General features: G+C 38.1%; 1 long non-coding RNA gene across 1 annotated transcript in view; it reads right to left on the bottom strand.

Moving 5' to 3' along the window:
• Positions 1 to 8908, bottom strand: part of LOC106462549 — a 20302-nt gene extending 11394 nt beyond the window's left edge. The window contains exon 1 of the long non-coding RNA XR_001290997.2: positions 8827 to 8908. This is a non-coding gene — a long non-coding RNA (uncharacterized LOC106462549). The remainder of the gene's footprint in view (positions 1 to 8826) is intronic.
• Positions 8909 to 9472: the final 564 nt, after the last annotated feature.

Below are 9472 nucleotides of genomic sequence, written 5' to 3'. Positions count from 1 at the left end.
AGTGTCCGAACAGCAAGGAAAAGCAGCTGATTCTTTTAAAAGTTTAATGACTGTTTCTGATAAAGCTCAAATTGCTTCTTACCAAGTCTCAGAACTGATCGCACAAAATATGAAAGCTCATACTTTGGGTGAATCACTTATTTTGCCTGCTTGCCAAAAGATTGTCAGTACGATGTTAGGAAATGAAGCAGCTATGAAAATAAGCAAGATACCTCTGTCCAATGATACTGTTAACAGGCGTATTTTGGAAATGTCTTCTGATATTGCGAAAAATGTATGTGGTAATAAACTCCAGTGTTCTGATTTTGCACTGCAAGTTGACAAGTCAACCGACATTACCAACAAGGCGCAACTCATAGCATTCATTTCATTAACGAAAATCAAATAACAAATCAGTTTCTTTTTTGCAAAGAATTAAGTCTGACTACAAAAGGTGAGGATGTTTTTAACATCCTGAATAACTACCTTGATAAATGGCAGTTATCTTGGAAATCATGTGTAGGCATTTCCACAGATGGAGCTCCTTCTATGATAGGCTGCAACAAGGGTCTTGTATCTTTTATAAAGGAACAAAACGAGAATGTTATTGTAACTCATTGCTTCCTTCATAGAGAGGCCTTGATGTCAAGAACATTAGGAGAGGATTTAAGAGAGGCCTTAGATCAAGTTGTTCAAATGGTGAACTTTATTAAAACAAGACCAGTTAAAACAGATCTGCACCAATATGGAGTCTCAATACAGATGGCTACTTTTACACACCGATGTGAGGTGGCTGTCAAGAGGCAAAGTACTTACCCGTGTACACGAGTTACGACAATGAAACAATTTTGTAGAAACTGCAATAGATTCTAGTTTAACGCTAACAGAAAAAAAAGAACTGGCAGCTGTGTCCACTGATCGTGGATTGATGATTAAATACAAAGAATTGTCTCTTGAAGCTTTTTGGATTTCTATCAAAGAAGAACGTGTGTCGATATCTAAAAAAGCGCTGGCTATTTTATTGCAATTTTCCACCTCATATTTATGTGAACTGGGATTTTCAACCCTCGCCACAATTATGTGTAAAAAGAAAGGAACTCTTCAATGCATTGATGAGGAAATGAGAGTTTGTCTCTCAAACATAAGACCAAACATTGAAGAAATCGCAAGGTCTCATCAAGCTCATGTTTCTCATTAACACAGGAATGAATAAACTTCATAGAGGTATGTTAAGTTTGCTTTTATTAAATGCATTATTTTTCTATATATCTAACTTAATTATAACATATTAGTCCTATTTTGTATACAGTGTGCCAGCAAGTATCTGTAGTATTGTAAGTGCGCTCAGACTGTATAAAGTTTGAGAACCACTGCTTTAAAGGAACACAGAATATTATGAAAGATCTCCCAAACCACATCCAATATCAATCTCATAACAAACCAGTCAGGCAGTTGAAGGACTTAACAGAAGGAAAGCTTTAAAATCCAATTAAATTCAAAAAGGCAGAGCTGTCAAATTTTCTTAAACAAGTGCTACACTAGAACCCACTCATAAAGAGCCAGTGTCAATGACCTGAGAAACGCTGTAAAAGGTTATCAATATACTTACAGGAACAGAACACTATATACATACACAAATAAAACCTTTGACATAGACTTCTACAACTAAATGCAGAGGGATGCTTGTATATCACATTTAAGTGTTGTGTGAGAAACTTTCATCTCACATAAATTACCTAACTCTATACATCTTCACTGGTCTATAAAATGAAGAATGCTCAAAATATGAAGCAGTATATATATATATATATATATATACTTGATAATCCATAAAAAATGATCTTTTGATACACACAGAACCAAAGTTATAATTTTCCTATACTGAAAATGTATTTCTGATAGGTACTTCCCTCCTCTCACAAGATTAATTATTCTCGTTCGTTGCTGCCCTCTATAAGCAAACTTTTTTATTACACATGCCACAAGCTTTCCGCATCCCCCTTTTGGAATTGCAAGATTACAACATGGCCCTCATGCAAATCATCATTAGTCACCTCCTCACCAATAGAAGCAAGACATCTTCATGTGATACATGTGACTCCCGCTAAACTCCTCTACTGAACTATCCCTTCGAAGTTTGGCAGAAGATGTTGGCATCGGAGAAATGTGGGGAGGAAGGGTGGGAAGTGAGAGAAGAGATAAGTACCTATCAGAAATACATTTTCAGTATAGGAAAATTATAACTTCCGATACGGTACTTACATGGAGGGACCAGTGCGAGGGAACGATAGAGGTACCCCCCAAAAGCATCCAAAAGATACTCCTGGAAATGAGAGATTCAGATCCAAAGATCAGAAGGGGGGTTCCGCACCACTTTTGTGCCAGGTATACTCTTCACACAACTGTGGAATGTGTAAGATGCAAGTGGAGAAAATGAGAGGAGCACATCTGATTGGGAGAGAATGTGCCAAGAAAGTGATCCTAACCACAGAAATATACTGTAACTCAATCACACAATGAGAAAGGTGAGTAAACAAAGGATGTGCCCCTAGGTGTAAAGTGGCTGTGGCACAGCGGACCGTACTCTGTCAGTCGACTCCATCTAAAACCTGTCTGCGGGGTACCAACATCCTGAGAATCATACTGTCTTCACCTCAAACCCAAGAACCAGGGGATTGAGAAACACTCCAATTCCTGGGTATGACATGATGATTAGCTCTGAGTTATTGATCCAGGAACTTGACATCTGGTATCAAAAGGATGTCTGTCACTTGCAATCAACTCCTCCAACCATGAAACATGCTGGGACCATTGAAATGGCAATAGCATCCCCATAAGAAGAGAGGACGAGAGATAGCTGAGGACTGAATGGGAACAATCCCACGTACCACCGCTGTAACTCACAACACAAATGAAGGAAATCTAGGGAGGAAGATAGACAACCTAAAACCTGTGTGAGGACTTATATTGATCGGTTCATTCTAAAAAAACAAGGAAGCAACTTATCATGTGAAAACAGATCATCTCGCCAAAGGCTGGACTAAAGCCAGGCATGAAGACACAAAACGTGAAGGGTGAGATTTAGGACATGTGACTGAGGTTGATGAAGAAGGTAGGGAGAAAGTGGAAGAGGAACAAGAGGGGAGAGAAATTGCTGTAACCATGAAAACCAAGGCTGTGCTGGCCAATAAGAAGCAATCAGGAAGACCCAAGAAGGAGTGGATGAGAAAAATCACTTAATGAAGTAATCGGATAGGTGGGTACACATAAACATACTACTTGTGTGACCAATCATGGTAAAAGACATCAACTGGGGATGAGGTACAAGCAACCAAACAAGAGGTAATATGTGTTTGAGACTCGTAGCAGAGGCATCCCTGAAAATAAGGGGATCTAATGACCATTCTGTGGGATATATCCAGTCGGAGAAAAAAGGCAATTCACAGTCGGATTGAAAGCACCCGGCACATGACATGCAATAAGGCAAATGTGATGTGCATGGGCCCAGTATAAGAGATCTAATGTCCAAAAACAGAGATATCTGTACCAGATGTTCCCTTGGCAGTTGATATATGCCACCATCATAGAATTGTCTGAATGAACTATCACCAGACGATGTTGGGTGAGAAGAAGGAAGTGATGCAATGCCTGATGTACAGTTCACAGTTCAAGAACATTGATATGCAAAGCACTTTCGTCCTCATACCAATAGCCCCATGCTCACTCCCCCATCCCTAAAGGGATGCTTCCATGAAAAGATGTAGATCTGGACATGGGGGAGGAAGTGGCACACCTGCCGATGTATGAGCTTTGGCCAACCACCAGATCGTTTCGCAGGGAAAAAGGAAGGGTAATGGAGGTGGAAAGAGAATCCCAAGCAAGACTCCATCGATCATGAAGCACCCACTGAAGGGATCTCATATGGGCACGACCAAGGGGGACCAGTGATATCATTGATGACCACATCCTCAAAAGTGATAGAACCTTGTGAGCAGTAAGTGACTGAGCTGAGAGGGCATGGCGAACCAACAGTTCCATTGAATGAAGTTGGAAAGGAGAAGGCCAGGCCTGACTGATATGAGTGTTGAAAAAGACCTGCAAATGGAAAAGATATTGAGTGGGTCTGAGAAAGGGCTTCTCCAATTTGATCAACCAGCCCACCCAACCCACCACATTTTCTGCTGAGTATGACTGGCCGATTCCTTTTTGAAATGAGCCAGAGGAAGTCAGTCATCCATATAATAATGAAATCGCAGCCCCAGGACATGGAGCTGTCGAGCAAAAGCTCGGACTACTCAGCCAAATACGTAAGGTGCCAAGGTAAGTCCGAAGGAGAGGGCCCGAAATTGATACACCACCCCAAGATGGACAAATCAAGGATAAAGACGAGACTGAGGTGATATCAGTATATGTAGGTAAGCACTACAGACATCCATTTCGGTCATCCACAACCCCAGAGAAAAAGCCCATTTCAGGGTGATAAAAGACACCACAGAGAACCGGGTAGTGAAACGAAGCGATTGAGGCAAGATAAATTTATTACTGGCCACCAATCCCCAGTTTTCTTGGGGACAACTAAAAGCTGGGAATAAAAACACCAGGAAGGATGGAGAACAGGTTCGATGGTCTGCTGTAAGAGCAATTCCCAAACTGCTTCTGACAGGCACTGGCTGGTCATGGTATCTCAAGGAGGGGGAGGGAAGGAAACTGGACAATGAATCTTTGATCACTGACTGATGAAGGAATGCCGGCAATGTAGAGCGTCGAACAGCCGAACTGCCATCTGACCAGAACCCACTATGTAATCACCGGTACTGGTGGTGATGAGGGTGAATCGTCAAGCAAAGTGACGAGAGGAAGTACCCACAGTAGAAGGGACAGGTAAGGGCTGGGAAGGGGAAGGATGGGAAATGGTAATTGGAGGCATATGAGGCTCTGACTAAGACAAACGGGCTACAAAATTCACAAGGGTGGATTGTTGTTGGACCAATGTCATTTGAGGCTCTAGAGTTTCCAGGACTGTATCAAAAACATAATGCCTCAGAAATGGGGCCCATACATAAATCCCTAAGATATGTCAAGGGTAAAAAGACCAGAGCCAATACAGCATCATGATCTATAAGGTACCAACAACAAAGAAACAACATATGTAATGCCACAGCTGAAGACAACATGCGAGTTAAAGTGGAGGAGAGAAGGGCAAATGTATCTCCAGAAAACCCCTCACGATTTCTGTGGAGAGCCTCAGATAGGAGGTGTATAAAATAAAGATACCGTAATAGATGTGTAAAGGTAAGACACAAGCAAGAATATTGGGTATGGGTAAGACTGACAGATGATTTGGGAGCCACCCACCAACTAGGCAATAAGGAGCCTAACAACTGCTGGTCTAAAAATGGATAGTGCACACAATGGTAGGAAAGTGCAAACTGATCTAAAGTCCACATGTGGTGCAGCATGCTAATTCCCTTGCTTAATTGTGAGGCAAAGTGATCAGCATGAACCAAAATATCAGGTGAGGGAGGAAAACCAAAAAGGGTTGGAAAGATTATTCATGCAGAAAGGAAGGACGAGGTGCATAAGAAATAGAGGAAAGTAATAAAATGTCATAAACCTGAGACAAAATCTATTAAGACCGCATTAGGCCTAGTAGACTCATCGGGTTGGGAAAAGGAAGGAATGAAAATATCTGAGGTAGAAAAAGACTATCAGAGTCCTCATCAGTCTTCACAGGATAAACCTATTCTGGAGGAGCCTGGGCAATGTCTGGGGATAAAGACTGTCCCATGTAACGTCCAATCTCCCTGCATATAAAAGCAGATAAATCCACCATCAGATTGCCTAACCTGAGGCCTGAGAAAAAACGCTGGTTGCTGGTGTAGCTCCCGAACTGTTAATGTTAACTTCAGAATTCATTACACAGAAAATTTCACCTAATTCAAGTGCAGAAAATAAGGTGATTAGAATTAACTGATAAATACTAATAGAAGAAACAGGCTGAATGAAAGCAAATTAATTTAAAAAACAGCCACTTTGTCGAACATGAAGCATTAAATAAACAAAAGAGCATGTCCAAACACAAGCGCTGCCAAACAAGAAGTGATAGTTCAGTAGAGAAGTGTAGAGGGAGCCACATGCACCACATGAGCATGTCATGCTCCTATTGGTGATGTGTTGATACATGATGATTTGCATGAGACACATGTTGAAATCTTGCAATTCCAATAATAGGATAGGGCATGGGTAAAGAAAATGTTTGCATATAAGGGCAGCAATGAACGAGAATAGCTAATCTTGTGAGAGGGGGTAAGTACCATATCGGAATCATTCAATCCCTGATACTTAAAAAATTTGGATAGTTCAAGTTATATCCTACATGTATAGCAATTTTTAACTTATTCCACCTTATAAGCTTTTTAATCCAGGAGAATATATACAAATCTGAATCATCACTATTGCTAATATTGGCTAATTCTTTTAATAATTGCATATTTTATCGAGTTGTATTAAGCTATTGTGAAGAGAAGTACAATGGGTGATCACTAAACCCAATTTTGAAAAGCAGACTATACCAATTTATTCAATCTAGGCATGGCAGGGATTGGCAGCAATCCCCTTCTGCTTTATCCATGCCATCCATGGATGGTAAAGTCTGGGACAGGCATATTATAAAGCAATTATCATGAGAAATTTACACTCTCATGATCTTGTGAAACACCCCATCTCAAGGGTGGGCATATATAGCCCTGTGGTGGTTAAAAGGCCAGTCAAATCAACTGGGTCCATATAGTTGGGTAGAGAAAGTTAGAGATAAAACAGTTATACTTATAAAAAAAATTTTGATATTTATTTAGGAGGTTTTATGAAAATTTTCAGATGAATAAAAGTATTATTATTCTCAACATGAATATCATTTTGCACTCAGAGTAGTCAACACTAACTCCATATATTCATGAACAAATCTTTAGTAAAAATACCTAACTAATAAATCTGATATTTTGTGTACAAAATATTTTTAATGTTTACTGAAAGCTTGCCATATTTTGTGAAGATACATTTACTAGACTAAATGTTATAGTATGAATACTCTCATGATTAGTTGATGGTTACAAGGCCAGTAGTGTAATCCACTCAGTATAGCAAGAGTTAATCAAGTGAAAGCACACTTTTGATTGTATTTTATACAATTAGCAGAATCAAAATGTTCTCTTTAATCTACAGAAATCCTCCAGCATTACATTTTAAATGATTTCTCCAATATTTAAACAATAATATCCAACTTCTAGTACATTAGTGACTAGTGTTGTGTAAAATAATCAGCAATTTTTCTGGTTATTTTTCTTTAGAAAAGCTAATCAATTATTGTGACCAGACCAGACAACATAAGAAAGACCAAAATCCTCCCCCCCCCCAAAAAAAACAAAATTGCCATCAAATAAATTTGGGATAGTGACAGCTTTGATCTTGTGCAAAATTCTAAATGCAAACAAAGACCTTTGATCAGTTAATAAAGTCAATGACTTCAGGTCAAAATATAAAGGACCTTTTGTAAAAGGTCAAAACAAAAAAATATCTTCAATGACTATAAGATTGAACACATATACATTCTTTGGCATTGGATCCACTGAGAATTCTATAAAGGTTATTTCGAGGTAGAAGGATCTGTATTATCACTATTGGACACTTGAATGTTCTGCTTACCTATGATGGCAAGAAGAAAACTGATCTTACAAAGAAACAATATAGCAGAAGTTGTTAAAAATAACATTTGAGTATGTCCAGTTGTATCGTTGCAAAGATATTGAACTTTTACTTTACTTTCTTTGTAATGTCAAATATTTTCATAGTATTCATTATCTATGTCAAAAAATAAAGCTCAAGACCAGACTTTTATCCATTTTTATCAGTTTAATAATCAAACTGAATCACTTGTTATTTTTTGACTTGTAGCCAATAATTTGTCTTCATATGAAAGTTAATTTTCATTTCATGCATGAAATTTCTCATAAATGGATCACTCATCTGATCACTAACTTTTAAAGTTATATCATGTTAAATTACACACCCAAAAAAAACAACCTTCCTGCAACATCATGCAGTAGGAGCAAACATTTCTACAACAGTACAAGTGCAACTGCTGCTATCCAAGAGGAGAAAATTTTATGCAAGCTTTCACTTCAGTTTTCATTGATGAACAGACAAATTAGGTAATGAATGTCAGCAGTCAACTTGGAAAATGCATATATTTATTTTGACGTCTTAAAACACAACAATAATATTTACTGGGTTCAAAAGTATATACTGGGATTGACTAAATATTGGACAGTAAACTCGTATATGTACCAGAAATAAGAAAAAATATCGACATAAACTGATAAAGCTCAAAGTCTCAACTTAATAATAAGGGAATTCTAAGATAACCCGGAAGTAAAACTAAGAGTAAGACTAAGAGAGACCAACAACGCTTTACCCCAAAGTTTGGGTAAATGACGCGAAACAGCCCCTCATGGAGAGTCTGCCAGTGTCACACGAAAGCTGCTAGAACTTATTCAATTGATGAATCACTCGAAGCCAATGGGAGTTATTCACATCATAGTTAGACAATAAATTACTAACGATAACAACACTAAAAATTAATACGGAAAGCATATACCATTACTGTTACTTGAGTCACTTTTCTTGGGTTATTCCTAATTTCTGCAGGCCTATGCTAATACTAATATTACTAATATGAGTTTTCTTATTTTAAAAGCTAATCAGTTCAATTGGTAATACTATGATAGAAATCCAATATGATCTTATAAGAGTAATACGATAGTTACTTTAATTCCTATAACAAATTCTTACTGCTTAACATCTCTCCTTAGATTTCCTCTCCCACTCAAACTTCAAAAGAACTAAACATAACAAACACGTTAACAAAGTTTACCACTCCCTTTAGAGCGCTCTCTAATGGACTGATTATAATTATTGAAGAAAGTTGCTTTAAATCACTCGAAAATGTTGTACGCAAAAAGAAACGTTGTTGTAGTTTTCAATACCAACTTAAAAAACACTAATGGCAAAATTTTTGTTGATCAAAGCTATAGACAGCTGAGCTTTTAGTATTTTTCTTCCTCTTTTATATTAAAAGGGAAGATATTGCAAATATCCTTAACCCTGAGAATTCTATGAGTATATGATCATTGACCAGAACTACACAGATATTAAATCCTTTGTTAGGACGGCGGAAGTCACGTGACTGTAGTAACACGTCATGAACTTCTAGTAGGATCCTATCCCTTCTTGAAGCCTCGGGAGACTACTAGATATGCGGTAGTCTTATATATATAAGACCGGTAAGAACTGACGGCAACAATGTAATGTGTAATTGACAGTTGAGTCGAGCACGTGAGATGTTCGTTGTGAATTATAGCGTTTGTTATAGCGCGTCTGTGGAAATTAAGTGTATTGCAAAGTTATATTCAGAAAGAATAAACCAGTTTTATTTAAG

The sequence above is a fragment of the Limulus polyphemus genome, unplaced genomic scaffold (assembly GCF_000517525.1).
Source record: "Limulus polyphemus unplaced genomic scaffold, Limulus_polyphemus-2.1.2 Scaffold1196, whole genome shotgun sequence".
Taxonomy (NCBI): Eukaryota; Metazoa; Arthropoda; class Merostomata; order Xiphosura; family Limulidae; genus Limulus; species Limulus polyphemus.
The sequence above is the reverse complement of the archived record's forward strand: the minus strand, read 5'-3'. Positions and strand labels throughout refer to the sequence as shown.